Raw genomic sequence first — 17,553 nt, 5'->3', positions numbered from 1 at the left:
AAAGAAACCAAAAAAAACATGAACTCCATCCACTCCGGATTCCCCTCCGACCCCAGCCCACATCGCATCTACAACAAAGCCAGCCCAACCATCGCCCCCATACTCCGCGACATAATCAACTCCTCTTTCGACTCCACCACCTACCCAGACCCCTGGAAGCACGCAGAAATCACTGCTCTCCTAAAAAAAAACAAAGCCGAACCGGAGACACTCTCCAACTATCGCCCCATCTCCCTCCTCCCTTTCCCCGCCAAGGTTGCTGAGAAACTAGTCAATGCCCGCCTATCCCACTTCCTTGAAGAAAACAACACTCTTGACCCCTCACAATCCGGGTTCCACAAGAACCACAGCACAGAAACCGCCCTCATCGCATGCACTAACAACATCAGGATCAAAGTAGACATAGGCAAGACCGTCGCACTCATCCTCCTAGACCTCTCCGCAGCCTTTGACACGGTCTGCCACCACACACTCCGTACACGCCTCCACAACATAGGAATTCACCACAAAGCCTTGGACTGGCTCACCTCCTTCCTCACTGACCGGACCCAGAGAATCCGCCTTCCACCTTTCCACTCCACCGCTACCAAGATCATCTGGGGAGTCCCCCAAGGGTCCTCTCTCAGCCCCACACTCTTCAACATTTACATGATCTCCCTAGCCAACATCCTCCGATCACACGGAATCACTATCCTCTCCTACTCAGATGACACCCAACTCATCCTCTCCCTCACCCACAACCCCATCACCGCCAAAACCAACCTACACGCTGCTCTCCTCGACATCGCCAACTGGATGACAACTAACCACCTCAAGCTTAACTCCAACAAAACCGAGATCATCATCTTCGGCACCAACAAAACCAAATGGGACGACTCCTGATGGCCCACTACCCTAGCCCCCGCACCCTCCCCCGCAAACCACGCATTCACCCTCAGCATCATCCTGGACCCCTCCCTCTCCATGACACAGCAAATCAATGCTCTAACCCAGTGGTTCCCAACCTTTTGATTTCCGTGGATCCCCTCTTTAACATTAATGGAACCCAGGGACCCCCACTGAATCATCATTGGAATCCGGGGACCACCGCCTGAGTCATTACTGGAAGCTGGGGACCTAATTTGTCAATATTTGTTAATATTTTTAAATTTTCTTAGCAGTCGTGGACCCCCTGAGAAGGCTTTGCGGACCCCCAGGGGTCCCCGGACCACAGGTTGGGAACCACTGCTCTAACCTCCTCCTGCTTCCACACACTCTAAAAAATCCTTCAAATGGATTCTCCCAGAAACCAGGAAGACAGTCACCCATGAACTCATCAGCAGCAGACTAGACTACGGTAATGCCCTCTACGCCGGCACCACACTCAAACTCAAAAGCAAACTCCAGAGAATCCAGAACACAGCCGCATGCCTCGTCCTTGGCCTCCCCCGCCACGAATGAACCTCACCACACCTCAAATCCCTTCACTGGCTCCCCATAGACAAGAGAATCACATTCAAGATCCTCATCCACGCACACAAATCCCTCCACAACACCGGTCCAACCTACCTCAACGACAGAGTGAACTTCCACACTCCCACCCGCAACCTCCGATCAGCCGACCTCGCCCTAGCCACAGTCCCCCTCATCCAACGCACCACCACAGGAGGCAGGTCCCTCTCCTACCTCATCCCCAAAACCTGGAACTCCGTCCCCACCAACCTCTGCAAAACCAAAGACCTCCTGCTCTTCAGAAAGAACCTCAAGACATGGTTGTTCGAACAGTGACCATCCTTGCCCCCCCCTTGCCCACCCACCAAGCGCCTTGAGACCGTCACGGGTGAGTAGCGCGCTCTATAAATTGTTTTTGATTGATTGATTGATTACCATGACCATTGCCCTGTGCGCTCTGCAGGGAGGCCAAGGAATGAATGGCCCTGTATTCTGAACATCTTTTGGACATATTGACAGGCACTGTGGAAATCTTGCAAAGCCCTTATCTTCAGCTCCGGAGTACTCACTCGGAGCCCATTATAAACACCTCACGGTGACTGAAGAAATAACACTGTGTGGTTCTCAGCCCTTTCCTCTTCCTTGGGTGCAACAAACCCCTACACAGAATGTAGTGTAATGCACTGAGTGCAGTCAAGGTACACTCCCCCCATTCTCCTCAGTCTGTGCTACTCTGTGTGCAGTTCAGGACTCGTCCCTCAGTCTATGAACCCCTCAAGTGCACTGTAGGGTGTCCCTCATTGCTGCGAGGTGCATCCGCTCAGAGTGCAGTGCAGGGTGTCCTCGTCGCTGCAAAGTGCATCCGCTCAGAGTGCACTGTGCGTGCAGCGTGTCTCTCATTGCTGCAAGGTGCTTCCACTCAGAGTGGGCTGCAGAGTGATCCTCATTGTTGTGAGGTGCTTCCGCTGACAGTGCACTGTGCACTGCAGGGTGTCCCTTGCTGCTGGAGGTGCAACCGCTCAGAGTGCAGTGCAGGGTGTCTCTCATTCCTGCAAGGTGTTTCTGCTCAGAGTGCGCTGCAGGGTGTCGTTGCTGAGAGGTGCATCCACTCAGAGTGCAGTGCAGGTTGTCCCTCATTGTTGCGAGGTGCATCCGCTGAGAGTGCACTGCAGGGTCTTCCTCATTGCTGCGGGGTGCATCCGCTCAGAGTGCAGTGCAGGGTGTCCCTCATTGCTGTGAGACGCATCCGCTCAGATTGCGCTGCGGGGTGTCATTGCTGCGAGGTGCATCCACTCAGAGTGCACTGCAGGGGGTCCCTCGTTGCTAGAGGTGCATCTGCTCAGAGAGAGCTGCAGGGTGTCTCTTGTTGCTGTGAGGTGCAGCGGCTCCGAGTGCAGTGCATGGTGTCTGTCCCTTGTTGCTACGAGGTTCATCCGCTCAAAGTTGCTGCAGCGTGACATAGCTGCAAGGTGTTTCTGCTCAGAGTGCACTGCAGGGTGTCCCTTATTGCTGCAAGGTGCATCCGCTCAGAATATACTGCCTGAGGTGCATCTGCTCAGAGTGTGCTGCAGTGTGTTGCTGGTTGGTGTGGGTGCATCTGCTCAGAGTGCACTGCAGGGTGATGTTGCTGCGAGCTGCATCTGCGCAGAGTGCACTGCAGGGTGTCCCTCGTTGCTGCGAGATGCATCCGCTCAGAGTGCACTGCAGGGTGTTGTTGCTGTGAGGTGCATCTGCTCAGCAGCACTGCAGGGTGTCCCTCGTTGCTGGAGATGCAGCCGCTCAGAGTGTAGTGCAGGGTGTCGTTGCTGGAGGTGCATCCGCTCAGAGTGCACTGCAAGGTGTCCCTCATTGCTGGGAGGTGCATCCGCTCAGAGTATAGTGCAGGGTCCCTCATTGCTGCGAGGTGCATCCGCTCAGAGTGTGCTGCAGTGTGTCGTTGCAGCGAGATGCATCTACTCAGAGTGCACTGCAGGGGGTCCCTCTTTGCTAGAGGTGCATCTGCTCAGAGTGCGCTGCAGAGTGTCTCCCGTTGCTGTGAGGTGCTTCCGCTCAGAGTGCGCTGCAGGGTGTAGTTGCTGAGAGGTGCATCCACTCGGAGTGCAGTGCAGGTTGTCCTTCATTGTTGCGAGGTGCATCCGCTGAGAGTACACTGCAGGGTTTCCCTCGTTGCTGCGAGGAGCAGCCGCTCAGAGTGCACTGCAGGGTGTCCCTCGTTGCTGCAAGGTGTATCCATGAAGTGTGCACTGCAGGGTTCCCCTCGTTGCTGCAAGGTGCATCCGCTCAGAGTGGGCTGCAGGGTGATTCTCATTGCTGTGAGTTGCTTCTGCTGACAGTGCACTGTGCACTGCAGGGTGTCCCTCGCTGCTGGAGGTGCATCCGGTCAGAGTGCAGTGCAGAGTGTCCCTCATTCTTGCAAGGTGCTTCCGCTCAGCGTGCGCTGCAAGGTGTCGTTGATGAGAGGTGCATCCATTCAGAGTGCAGTGCAGGTTGTCCCTCAATGTTGCAAGGTGCATCCGCTGACAGTGCACTGCAGGGTGTTCTTCAGTGCTGCGGGGTGCATTCTCTCAGAGTGCAGTGCAGGGTGTCCCTCATTGCTGTAAGATGCATCTGCTCAGAGTTCGTTGCAGGGTGTCATTGCTGCGAGGTGCATCCACTCAGAGTGCACTTCAGGGGGTCCCTCATTGCTAGAGGTGCATCCGTTCAGAGTGCGCTGCAGGATGTCTCTCATTGCTGCGAGGTGCATCAGTTCAGAGTGCGGTGCAGAGTGTCTGTCCCTTGTTGCTACGAGGTTCATCAGCTCAGAGTTGCTGCACGGTGTCATTGCTGCGAGGTGCTTCTGCTCAGAGTGCACTGCAGTGTGTCCCTCATTGCTGTGAGGTGCGTCCGCTCACAGTCCGCTGCAGGGTGTCCCTCACTGCTGCGAGGTGCATCTGCTCAGAGTGCACTGCCTGAGATGCATCTGCTCAGAGTGTGCTGCAGGGTGTTGCTGGTTGGTGTGAAGTACATCTGCTCAGAGTGCACTGCAGGGTGTTGTTGCTGCGAGCTTCATCTGTGCAGAGTGCACTGCAGGGTGTCCCTCGTTGCTGCGAGATGCATCCGCTCATCGTGCACTGCAGGGTGTCCCTCATTGCTGTGAGGTGCATCCGCTCAGAGTGCAATGCAGGGTGTCCCTCGTTGCTGCGAGATGCATCTGCTCTGGATGCACTGCAGGGTGTTGTTGCTGTGAGGTGCAGCTGCTCAGAGTGACCTGCAGGGTGTCCCTCGTTGCTGGAGATGCAGCCACTGAGAGTGCACTGCAGGGTGTCACTCGTTGCTGGAGGCGCAGCCGCTCATCGTGCACTGCAGGGTGTCCCTCATTGCTGTGAGGTGCATCCGCTCAGAGTGCAATGCAGGGTGTCCCTCGTTGCTGCGAGATGCATCTGCTCTGAGTGCACTGCAGGGTGTTGTTGCTGTGAGGTGCAGCTGCTCAGAGTGCACTGCAGGGTGTCCCTCATTGCTGGAGATGCAGCCACTGAGAGTGCACTGCAGGGTGTCACTCGTTGCTGGAGACGCAGCCGCTCATCGTGCACTGCAGGGTGTCCCTCATTGCTGGAAGCGCATCCGTTCAGAGTGCACTGTAGGGTGTCCCTCATTGCTGGGAGGTGCATCCGCTCAGAGTACAGTGCAGGGTCCCTCATTGCTGCGAGGTGCATCCGCTCAGAGTGTGCTGCAGTGTGTCGTTGCAGCGAGATGCATCTACTCAGAGTACACTGCAGTGGGTGCCTCTTTGCTAGAGGTGCATCTGCTCAGAGTGCGCTGCAGAGTGTCTCCCATTGCTGTGAGGTGCTTTCGCTCAGAGTGCGCTGCAGGGCGTCGTTGCTGAGAGGTGCATCCACTCGGAGTGCAGTGCAGGTTGTTCCTCATTGTTGCGAGGTGCATCTGCTGAGAGTACACTGCAGGGCGTCCCTCATTGCTGCGGGGTGCATCCACTCAGAGTGTACAGCAGGGTGTCCCTCATTGCTGGGAGGTGCATCCGCTCAGAGTGCACCGCAGGGTTTCCCTTGTTGCTGCGAGGTGCAGCCGCTCAGAGTGTACTGCAGGGTGTCCCTTGTTGCTGCAAGTTGCATCCATGCAGTGTGCACTGCAGGGTGCCCCTCATTGCTGCAAGGTACATCCGCTCAGAGTGGGCTGCAGGGTGATCCTCATTGCTGTGAGGTGCTTCCACTGACAGTGCACTGTGCACTACAGGGTGTCCCTCGCTGCGGGGTGAATTCTGTCAGAGTGCAGTGCAGGGCGTCCCTCATTGCTGTGAGACGCGTCCATTCAGAGTGTGCTGCAGGGTGTCATTGCTGCGAGGTGCATCCACTCAGAGTGCACTCCAGGGGGTCCCTCATTGCTAGAGATGAATCAGTTCAGAGTGCGCTGCAGGATGTCTCTCGATGCAGCGAGGTGCATCAGTTCAGAGTGCGGTGCAGGGTGTCTGTCCCTTGTTGCTACGAGCTTCATCAACTCAGAATCGCTGCACGGTGTCATTGCTGCGAGGTGCTTCTGCTCAGAGTGCACTGCAGCTTGTCCCTCATTACTGCGAGGTGCATCCGCTCAGAGTGCGCTGCAGGGTGTCCCTCACTGCTGCGAGGTGCATCTGCTCAGAGTGCACTGCGTGAGGTGCATCTGCCCAGAGTGCGCTGAAGGGTGTTGCTGGTTTGTGTGAGGTGCATCTGCTCAGAGTGCGCTGAAGGGTGTTGCTGGTTTGTGTGAGGTGCATCTGCTCAGAGTGCACTGTGTGAGGTGCATCTGCTCAGAGTGCACAGCAGGGTGTTTTTGCTGTGCGGTGCATCTGCCCAGAGTCCACTGCAGGGTGTCCCTCGTTGCTGTGAGATGCATCCGCTCAGAGTGCACTGCAGGGTGTTCCTCGTTGCTGCGAGGTGCAGCCGCTCAGAGTGCAATGCAGGATGTTGTTCCTGTGAGATGCAACTGCTCAGAGTGCACTGCAGGGTGTCCCTCGTTGCTGGAGGTGCAGCCGCTCAGAGTGCACTGCAGGGTGTCCCTCGTTGCTGGAGGTGCAGCTGCTCAGAGTGTAGTGCAGGGTGTCGTTGCTGGAGGTGCATCTGTTAGGAGTGCACTGCAGGGTGTCACGCATTGCTGGAGGTGCAGCTGCTCAGAGTGTAGTGCAGGGTGTTGTTGCTGGAGGTGCATCTGCTCAGAGTGTGCTAAAGGGTGTTGCTGCTTTGTGTGAGATGCATCTGCTCAGAGTGCGCTACAGGGTGTTGTTGCTGCGAGGGGCATGTGCACAGAGTGCACTGCAGGGTGTCTCTCGTTGCCGCGAGATGCATTCTCTCAGATTGCACTGCAGGGTGTCCCTCATTGCCGTGAGGTGCACCCGCTCATTGTGCACTGCAGGGTGTCCCTCGTTGCTGCGAGGTGCATCTACTCTGAGTGCACTGCAGGGTGTTCCTCGTTGCTGCGAGTTGCAGCCGCTCAGAGTGCACTGCAGGGTGTTGTTGCTGTGAGGTGCATCTGCTCAGAGTGCACTGCTGGGTGTCCCTCGTTGCTGGCGGAGTAGCCGCTCAGAGTGCACTGCAGGGTGTCCCTCGTTTCTGGCGGTGCAGCTGCTCAGAGTGTAGTGCAGGGTGTCGTTGCTGGAAGTGCATCTGTTCAGAGTGCACTGCAGGGTTTTGCTCGTTGCTGGTGGTGGAGCTGCTCAGAGTGCACTTCACGGTGTCCCTCGTTGCTGGAGGTGCAAACGCTCAGAGTGTTGTGCAGTGTGTCGTTGCTGGAGGTGCATCCATTCAGAGTGCACTGCAGGCTGTCCCTCATTGCTGGGAGGTGCATCGGCTCAGAGTGCACTGCAAAGCTTCCCTCGTTTCTGCGAGGTGCAGCCACTTAGAGTGCGCTGCAGGGTGTCCCTCGTTGCTGCGAGGTGCATCAGCTCAGAGTGCAGTGCAGGCTGTCCCTCTTTGCTGCGAGGTGCATCAGCTCAGAGTGCTCTGCAAGGTGTCCTTCGCTGCCGGAGGTGCATCCGCTGAGAGTGCACTGCAGGGTGTTGTTGCTGCGAGGTGCATCCACTCAGAGTGCACTGCAGGGTGTCCCTCATTGCTGCGAGGTGCATTCTCTCAGAGTGCACTGGAGAGTGTCCCTTGTTGCTGAAGGTGCATCCGCTGAGAGTGCATTGCAGGGTGTCCCTCTTTGCTGGAAGTGCATCTGCTCAGAGTGCAGTGCAGGGTGTCCCTCATTCCTGCAAAGTGATTCCGCTCAGAGTGCGCTGCAAGGTGTCGTTGATGAGAGGTAAATCCATTCAGAGTGCAGTGAAGGTTGTCCCTCATTGTTGCAAGGTGCATCCGCTGAGAGTGCACTGCAGGGTGTTCCTCAGTGTTGCGGGGTGCATTCTCTCAGAGTGCAGTGCATGGTGTCCCTCATTTCTGTGAGACGCATCCATTCAGAGTGCGCTGCAGGGTGTCCCTCACTGCTGCGAGGTGCATCTGCTCAGAGTGCACTGAATGGTGTTGCTGGTTTGTGTGAGGTGCATCTGCTCAGAGTGCGCTGCAGGGTGTTGTTTCTGTGCAGTGCATCTGCGCAGAGTCCACTGCAGGGTGTCCCTCGTTGCTGTGAGATACATCCGCTCAGATTACTCTGCAGGGTCTCCATCATTGCTGTGAGGTGTGTCTGCTCTGAGTGCACTGCAGGGTGTTCCTCATTGCTGCAAGGTGCAGCCGCTCAGAGTGCAATGCAGGGTGTTGTTCCTGTGAGGTTCAACTGCTCAGAGTGCACTGCAGGGTGTCCCTCGTTGCTGGAGGTGCAGCTGCTCAGAGTGTAGTGCAGGGTGTCGTAGCTGGCGGATTAGCCGCTCAGAGTGCACTGCAGGGTGTCCCTCGTTGCTGGAGGTGCAGCTGCTCAGAGTGTAGTGCAGGGTGTAGTTGCTGGAGGTGCAGCCATTCAGAGTGCACTGCAGGGTGTCCCTCATTGCTGGAGGTGCAGCCGCTCAGAGTGTAGTGCAGGGTGTCGTTGCTGGAGGTGCATCTGCTCAGAATGCACGGCAGGGTGTTCTTCGTTGCTGAAGGTGTATCCGCTCAGAGTGCACTGCAGGGTGTTGTTGCTGTGAGGTGCATCTGCTCAGAGTGTGCTGAAGGGTGTTGTTGCTTTGTGTGAGATGTATCTGCTCAGACTGCGCTACAGGGTGTTGTTGCTGCGAGGGGCATGTGCGCAGAATGCACTGCAGGGTGTCTCTCGTTGCTGCGAGATGCATTTCTCTCAGATTGCACTGCAGGGAGTCCCTCATTGCCGTGAGGTGCATACGCTCATCGTGCACTGCAGGGTGTCCCTCGTTGCTGCGAGGTGCATCTACTCTGAGTGCACTGCAGGGTGTTCCTTGTTGCTGCGAGTTGCAGCCGCTCAGAGTGCACTGCAGGGTGTTTTTGCTGTGAGGTGCATCTGCTCAGAGTGCACTGCAGGGTGTCCCTCATTGCTGGCGGAGTAGCCGCTCAGAGTGCACTGCAGGGTGTCCCTCGTTTCTGGAGGTGCAGCTGCTCAGAATGTAATGCAGGGTCTCGTTGCTGGAGGTGCATCTGTTAAGAGTACACTGCAGGGTTTCGCTCGTTGCTGGTGGTGCAGACGCTCAGAGTGTTGTGCAGGGTGTCATTGCTGGAGGTGCATCCATTCAGAGTGCACTGCAGGCTGTCCCTCATTGCTGGGAGGTGCATCGGCTCAGAGTGCACTGCAAAGTTTCCCTCGTTGCTGCGAGGTACAGCCGCTTAGAGTGCGCTGCAGGGTGTCCCTCGTTGCTGCGAGGTGCATCAGCTCACAGTGCAGTGCAGGGTGTCCCTCGTTGCTGGAGGTGCAGCTGCTCAGAGTGTAGTGAAGGATGTTGTTGCTGGAGGTGCATCTGTTAATAGTGCACTGCAGGGTGTCACTCATTGCTGGAGGTGCAGCCATTCAGAATGCAATGCAGGGTGTCCCTCGTTCCTGGAGGTGCAGCCTCTCAGAGTGTAGTGCAGGGTGTCGTTGCTGGAGGTGCATCTGTTAAAAGTGCACTGCAGGGTGTCACTCATTGCTGGAGGTGCAGCCATTCAGAGTGCACTGCAGGGTGTCCCTCGTTCCTGGAGGTGCAGCCGCTCAGAGTGTAGTGCAGGGTGTCGTTGCTGGAGGTGCATCTGCTCAGAGTGTCCTGAAGGGTGTTGCTGCTTTGTGTGAGATGCATCTGCTCAGAGTGCGCTACAGGGTGTTGTTGCTCCGAGGGGCATGTGCGCAGAGTGCGCTGCAGGCTGTCCCTCATTGCTGGGAGGTGCATCGGCTCAGAGTGCACTGCAAAGTTTCCCTCGTTGCTGCGAGGTGCAGCCGCTTAGAGTGCGCTGCAGGGTGTCCCTCGTTGCTGCGAGGTGCATCAGCTTAGAGTGCAGTGCAGGGTGTTCCTCTTTGCTGCGAAGTGCATCAGCTCAGAGTGCTCTACAAGGTGTCCTTCGCTGCTGGAGGTGCATCCGCTGAGAGTGCACTGCAGGGTGTCGTTGCTGCGAGGTGCATCCGCTCAGAGTGCACTGCAGGGTGTCCCTCATTGCTGCGAGGTTCATTCTCTCAGAGTGCACTGGAGGGTGCCCCTTGTTGCTGAAAGTGCATCCGCTGAGAGTGCACTGCAGGGTGTCCCTCTTTGCTGGAGGTGCATCTGATCAGAGTGCAGTGCAGGGTGTCCCTCATTGCTGGAGGTGCAGCCAATCAGAGTGCACGGCAGGGTGTCTCTTGTTGCTGCAATGTGCATCCCCTTAGAGTGCACTGCAGGGTGTCCCTCATTGCTGGAGGTGCATCTGCTCTGAGTACACTGCAGGGTGTCTGTCGTTGCTGGAGGTGAAGCCGCTCAGAGTGCACTGCAGGGTGTCACTCGTTGCTGGAGGTGGATCCGCACAGAGTGCATTGAAGGGTGTCTCTCATTGCTGCGAGATGCATCCGCTCAGAGTGCACTGCAGGGTGCATCTCGTTGCTGTGAGGTGCATCAGCTCAGAGTACACTGCAGGGTTTCCCTCGTTGCTGGAGGTGCATCTGCTGAGAGTGCACTGCAGGGTGTCTCACATTGCTGCGAGATGCATCCTCTCAGAGTGTACTGCAGGGTGTCCCTCATTGCTGCGAGATGCATCCTCTCAGAGTGCACTGCAGGGTGTCCCTCATTGCTGCGAGATGCATCTGCTCAGATTGCACTGCAGGGTGTCCCTCATTGCTGCGAGATGCATCTGCTCAGATTGCACTGCAGGGTGTCCCTCTTTGCTGCGAGGTGCACCCGCTCAGAATGCACGTCAGGGAGTTCTTCGTTGCTGAAGGTGTATCCGTTCAGAGTGCACTGCAGGGTGTTGTTGCTGTGAGGTGCATCTGCTCAGAGTGCACTGCAGGTTGTCCCTCGTTGCTGGAGGAGCAGACGCTCAGAGTGCACTACAGGGTGTCCCTCGTTGCTGGAGGTGCAGCCGCTCAGAGTGTACTGCAGGGTGTCCCTCACGGTTGGGAGGTGCAGCTGCTCAGAGTGCACTGCTAGTTGTCCCTCGTTGCTGGCGGAGTAGCCGCTCAGAGTGCACTGCAGGGTGTCCCTCGTTGCTGGAGGTGCAGCTGCTCAGAGTGTAGTGCAGGGTGTCATTGCTGGAGGTCCATCTGTTCAGAGTGCACTGCAGGGTGTCCCTCATTGCTGCGAGGTGTGTCTGCTCTGAGTGCACTGCAGGGTGTTCCTCGTTGCTGCGAGGTGCAGCTGCTTAGAGTGCACTGCAGGGTGTCCCTCGTTACTGCGAGGTGCATCAGCTCAGAGTGCAGTGCAGGGTGTTCCTCTTTGCTGCGAGGTGCATCAGCTCAGAGTGCTCTGCAAGGTGTCCTTCGCTGCTGGAGGTGCATCCGCTGAGAGTGCACTGCAGGGTGTCGTTGCTGCGAGGTGCATCCGCTCAGAGTGCACTGCAGGGTGTCCCTCATTGCTGTGAGGTGCATTCTCTCAGAGTGCACTGGAGAGTGTCCCTTGTTGCTGAAAGTGCATCCGCTGAGAGTGCACTGCAGGGTGTCCCTCTTTGCTGGAGGTGCATCTGATCAGAGTGCAGTGCAGGGTGTCCCTCATTGCTGGAGGTGCAGCCAATCAGAGTGCACTGCAGGTTGTCTCTTGTTGCTGCAATGTGCATCCCCTTAGAGTGCACTGCAGGGTGTCCCTCATTGCTGGAGGTGCATCTGCTCAGAGTACACTGCAGGGTGTCTGTCGTTGCTGGAGGTGAAGCCGTTCAGAGAGCACTGCAGGGTGTCACTCATTGCTGGAGGTGGATCCGCACAGAGTGCATTGAAGGGTGTCTCTCACTGCTGCGAGATGCATCCGCTAAGAGTGCACTGCAGGGTGTATCTCGTTGCTGTGAGGTGCATCAGCTCAGAGTACACTGCAGGGTTTCCCTCGTTACTGGAGGTGCATCTGCTGAGAGTGCACTGCAGGGTGTCTCTCATTGCTGCAACATGCATCCTCTCAGAGTGCACTGCAGGGTGTCCCTCATTGCTGCGAGATGCATCTGCTCAGGTTGCACTGCAGGGTGTCCCTCATTGCTGCGAGATGCATCTGCTCAGATTGCACTGCAGGGTGTCCCTCATTGCTGCGAGGTGCACCCGCTCAGAATGCACGGCAGGGTGTTCTTCGTTGCTGAAGGTGTATCCGCTCAGAGTGCACTGCAGGGTGTTGTTGCTGTGAGGTGCATCTGCTCAGACTGCACTGCAGGTTGTCCCTCGTTGCTGGAGGAGCAGACGCTCAGAGTGCACTACACGGTGTCCCTCGTTGCTGGAGGTGCAGCCGCTCAGAGTGTACTGCAGGGTGCCCCTCATTGTTGGGAGGTGCAGCTGCTCAGAGTGCACTGCTGGGTGTCCCTCGTTGCTGGCGGAGTAGCCGCTCAGAGTGCACTGCAGGGTGTCCCTCGTTGCTGGAGGTGCAGCTGCTCAGAGTGTAGTGAAGGGTGTCATTGCTGGAGATCCATCTGTTCAGAGTGCACTGCAGGGTGTCCCTCATTGCTGCGAGGTGTGTCTGCTCTGAGTGCACTGCAGGGTGTTCCTCGTTGCTCCGAGGTGCAGCCGCTCAGAGTGCAATGCAGGGTGTTGTTCCTGTGAGATGCAACTGCTCAGAGTGCACTGCAGGGTGTCCCTCGTTGCTGGAGGTGCAGCCGCTCAGAGTGCACTGCAGGGTGTCCCTCGTTGCTGGAGGTGCAGCTGCTCAGAGTGTAGTGCAGGGTGTCGGTGCTGGAGGTGCATCTGTTAGGAGTGCACTGCAGGGTGTCACTCATTGCTAGAGGTGCATCTGCTCATCGTGCACTGCAGGGTGTCCCTCGTTGCTGGAGGTGCAGCCGCTCAGAGTGTAGTGCAGGGTGTCGTTGCTGGAGGTGCATCTGTTAAAAGTGCACTGCAGGGTGTCACTCATTTCTGGAGGTGCAGCCATTCAGAGTGCACTGCAGGGTGTCCCTCGTTGCTGGAGGTGCAGCCGCTCAGAGTGTAGTGCAGGGTGTCGTTGCTGGAGGTGCATCTGTTAGGAGTGCACTGCAGGGTGTTACTCATTGCTGGAGGTGCAGCCATTCAGAGTGCACTGCAGGGTGTCCCTCATTGCTGGGAGGTGCATCGGCTCAGAGTTCACTGCAAAGTTTCCCTCGTTGCTGCGAGGTGCAGCCGCTTAGAGTGAGCTGCAGGGTGTCCCTTGTTGCTGTGAGGTGCATCAGCTCAGAGTGCAGTGCAGGGTGTTCCTCTTTGCTGCGAGGTGCATCAGCTCAGAGTGTTCTGTAAGGTGTCCTTCGCTGCTGGAGGTGCATCCGCTGAGAGTGCACGGCAGGGTGTCATTGCTGCGAGGTGCATCCGCTCAGAGTGCACTGCAGGGTGTCCCTCCTTGCTGCGAGGTGCATTCTCTCAGAGTGCAGTGGAGGGTGTCCCTTGTTGCTGAAAGTGCATCCGCTGAGAGAGCACTGCAGGGTGTCCCTCTTTGCTGGAGGTGCATCTGATCAGAGTGCAGTGCAGGGTGTCCCTCATTGCTGGAGGTGCAGACAATCAGAGTGCACTGCAGGGTGTCTCTTGTTGCTGCAATGTGCATCCCCTTAGAGTGCAGTGCAGGGTGTCCCTCATTGATGGAGGTTCTTCTGCTGAGAGTACACTGCAGGGTGTCTCTCATTGCTGCGAGATGCATCCTCTCAGAGTGCACTGCAGGGTGTCCCTCATTGCTGCGAGATGCATCTGCTCAGATTGCACTGCAGGGTGTCCCTCGTTGCTGCGAGGTGCACCCGCACATAATGCACGGCAGGGTGTTCTTCGTTGCTGAAGGTGTATGCGCTCAGAGTGCACTGCAGTGCGTTGTTGCTGTGAGGTGCATCTGCTCAGAGTGCACTGCAGGTTGTCCCTCGTTGCTGGAGGAGCAGATGCTCAGAGTGCACTGCAGGGTGTCCCTCGTTGCTGGAGGTGCAGCCGCTCAGAGTGTAGTGCAGGGTGTCATTGCTGGAGGTCCATCTGTTCCGAGTGGACTGCAGGGTGTCACTCGTTGCTGTGAGGTGCATCCGCTCAGAGTGCACTGCAGGGTGTCCCTCATTGCTGGGAGGTGCATCCGCTCAGAGTGCACTTCAGGGTTTCCCTCGTTGCTGCTAGGTGCAGCACTCAGAGTGCACTGCAGGGTGTCCCTTGTTGCTGGAGGTGCAGCTGCTCAGAGTGTAGTGCAGGGTGTTGTTCCTGTGAGGTGCAACTGCTCAGAGTGCACTGCAGGGTGTCCCTCGTTGCTGGAGGTGCAGCCGCTCAGAGTGCACTGCAGGGGGTCCCTCGTTGCTGGAGGTGCAGCTGCTCAGAGTGTAGTGCAGGGTTTCGTTGCTGGAGGTGCATCTGTTAAGAGTGCACTTCAGGGTGTCACTCATTGCTGGAGGTGCAGCCATTCAGAGTGCACTGCAGGGTGTCCCTCGTTGCTGGAGGTGCAGCTGCTCAGAGTGTAGTGCAGGGTGTCGTAACTGGCGGATTAGCCGCTCATAGTGCACTGCAGGGTGTCCCTCGTTGCGGGAGATGCAGCTGCTCAGAGTGTAGTGCAGGGTGTCGTTGGGGGAGGTGCAGCCGCTCAGAGTGTAGAGCAGGGTGTCATTGCTGGAGGTGCATCTGCTCAGAGTGTGCTGAAGGGTGTTGCTGCTTTGTGTGAGATGCATCTGCTCAGAGTGCGCTACAGGGTGTTGTTGCTGCGAGGGGCATGTGCACAGAGTGCACTGCAGGGTGTCTCTCGTTGCTGCAAGATGCATTCTCTCAGATTGCACTGCAGGGTGTCCCTCAGTGCCGTGAGGTGCATCCGCTCATTGTGCACTGCAGGGTGTCCCTCATTGCTGCGAGGTGCATCTTCTCTGAGTGCACTGCAGAGTGTTCATCGTTGCTGCTAGTTGCAGCCGCTCAGAGTGCACTGCAGGGTGTTGTTGCTGTAAGGTGCATCTGCTCAGAGTGCACTGCTGGGTGTCCCTTGTTGCTGGCTGAGTAGCTGCTCAGAGTGCACTGCAGGGTGTCCCTCGTTTCTGGAGGTGCAGCTTCTCAGAGTGTAGTGCAGGGTGTCGTTGCTGGAGGTGCAGCTGTTCAGAGTGTACTGCAGGGTTTTGCTTGTTGCTGGTGGTGGAGCCGCTCAGAGTGCACTGCACGGTGTCCCTCGTTGCTGGAGGTGCAGGCGCTCAGAGTGCACTGCAGGGTGTCCCTCGTTGCTGGAGGTGCAGTCGCTCAGAGTGTAGTGCAGGGTGTCATTGCTGGAGGTCCATCTGTTCAGAGTGCACTGCATGGTGTCACTCGTTGCTGTGAGGTCCATCCACTCAGAGTGCACTGCAGGGTGTCCCTCATTGCTGGGAGGTGCATCCGCTCAGAGTGCACTTCAGGGTTTCCCTCGTTGCTGCTAGGTGCAGCACTCAGAGTGCACTGCAGGGTGTCCCTCGTTGCTGGAGGTGCAGCTGCTCAGAGTGTAGTGCAGGGTGTTGTTCCTGTGAGGTGCAACTGCTCAGAGTGCACTGCAGGGTGTCCCTCGTTGCTGGAGGTGCAGCCGCTCAGAGTGCACTGCAGGGGGTTCCTCGTTGCTGGAGGTGCAGCTGCTCAGAGTGTAGTGTAGGGTTTCGTTGCTGGAGGTGCATCTGTTAAGAGTGCACTGCAGGGTGTCACTCATTGCTGGAGGTGCAGCCATTCAGAGTGCACTGCAGGGTGTCCCTCGTTGCTGGAGGTGCAGCTGCTCAGAGTGTAGTGCAGGGTGTCGTAGCTGGCGGATTAGCCGCTCAGAGTGCACTGCAGGGTGTCACGCATTGCTGGAGGTGCAGCTGCTCAGAGTGTAGAGCAGGGTGTCATTGCTGGAGGTGCATCTGCTCAGAGTGTGCTGAAGGGTGTTGCTGCTTTGTGTGAGATGCATCTGCTCAGAGTGCGCTACAGGGTGTTGTTGCTGCGAGGGGCATGTGCACAGAGTACACTGCAGGGTGTCTCTCGTTGCTGCATGATGCATTCTCTCAGATTGCGCTGCAGGGTGTCCCTCATTGCCGTGAGGTGCATCCGCTCATCGTGCACTGCAGGGTGTCCCTCGTTGCTGCGAGGTGCATCAACTCTGAGTGCACTGCAGGGTGTTCCTCGTTGCTGCTAGTTGCAGCCGCTCAGAGTGCACTGCAGGGTGTTGTTGCTGTAAGGTGCATCTGCTCAGAGTGCACTGCTGGGTGTCCCTTGTTGCTGCGGAGTAGCCGCTCAGAGTGCACTGCAGGGTGTCCCTTGTTTCTGGAGTTGCAGCTGCTCAGAGTGTAGTGCAGGGTGTCGTTGCTGGAGGTGCAGCTGTTCAGAGTGTACTTCAGGGTTTCGCTCGTTGCTAGTGGTGGAGCCGCTCAGAGTGCGCTGCACGGTGTCCCTCGTTGCTGGAGGTGCAGACACTCAGAGTGCACTGCAGGCTGTCCCTCATTGCTGGGAAGTGCATCAGCTCAGAGAGCACTGCAAAGTTTCCCTTGTTGCTGCAAGGTGCAGCCGCTTAGAGTGCGCTGCAGGGTGTCCCTCGTTGCTGTGAGGTGCATCAGCTCAGAGTGCAGTGCAGGGTGTCCCTCTTTGCTGCGAGGTTCATCAGCTCAGAGTGCTCTGCAAGGTGTCCTTCGCTGCTGGAGGTGCATCCGTTGAGAGTGCACTGCAGGGTGTCGATAAGGCGAGGTGCATCTGCTCAGAGTGCACTGCAGGGTGTCATTGTTGCGAGGTGTATCTGCTCAGAGTGCACTGCAGGGTGCCTCTCATTGCTGCGAGGTGCATTCTCTCAGAGTGCACTGGAGGGTGTCCCTTGTTGCTGGAGGTGCATCAGCTCAGAGTGCAGTGCAGGGTGTCCCTCATTGCTGGAGGTGCAGCCACTCAGAGTGCACTGCAGGGTGTCTCTTGTTGCTCCAATGTGCATCCCCTTAGAGTGCACTGCAGGGTGTCCCTCATTGGTGGAGGTGAATCTGCTCAGATTGCACTGCAGGGTGTCCCTCATTGCCGTGAGGTGCATCCGCTCATCGTGCACTGCAGGGTGTCCCTTGTTGCTGCGAGGTGCATCTACTCTGAGTGCACTGCAGGGTGTTCCTCGTTGCTGCTAGTTGCAGCCGCTCAGAGTGCACTGCAGGGTGTTGTTGCTGTAAGGTGCATCTGCTCAGAGTGCACTGCTGGGTGTCCCTTGTTGCTGGCGGAGTAGCTGCTCAGAGTGCACTGCAGGGTGTCCCTCGTTTCTGGAGGTGCAGCTGTTCAGAGTGTACTGCAGGGTTTTGCTCGTTGCTGGTGGTGGAGCCGCTCAGAGTGCGCTGCACAGTGTCCCTCGTTGCTGGAGGTGCAGACGCTCAGAGTGCACTGCAGGGTGTCCCTCGTTGCTGGAGGTGCAGACGCTCAGAGTGTAGTGCAGGGTGTCATTGCTGGAGGTCCATCTGTTTAGAGTGCACTGCAGGGTGTCACTCATTGCTGGAGGTGCAGCTGCTCAGAGTGTAGTGCAGGGTGTTGTTCCTGTGAGGTGCAACTGCTCAGAGTGCACTGCAGGGTGTCCCTCATTGCTGGGAGGTGCATCCGCTCAGAGTGCACTGCAGGGTGTCCCTCGTTGCTGGAGGTGCAACCGCTCAGAGTGCACTGCAGGGGGTTCCTCGTTGCTGGAGGTGCAGCTGCTCAGAGTGTAGTGCAGGGTTTCGTTGCTGGAGGTGCATCTGTTAAGAG

Source organism: Pleurodeles waltl, chromosome 9, assembly GCF_031143425.1.
Source record: "Pleurodeles waltl isolate 20211129_DDA chromosome 9, aPleWal1.hap1.20221129, whole genome shotgun sequence".
NCBI lineage: Eukaryota > Metazoa > Chordata > Amphibia > Caudata > Salamandridae > Pleurodeles > Pleurodeles waltl.
The sequence above is the reverse complement of the archived record's forward strand: the minus strand, read 5'-3'. Positions refer to the sequence as shown.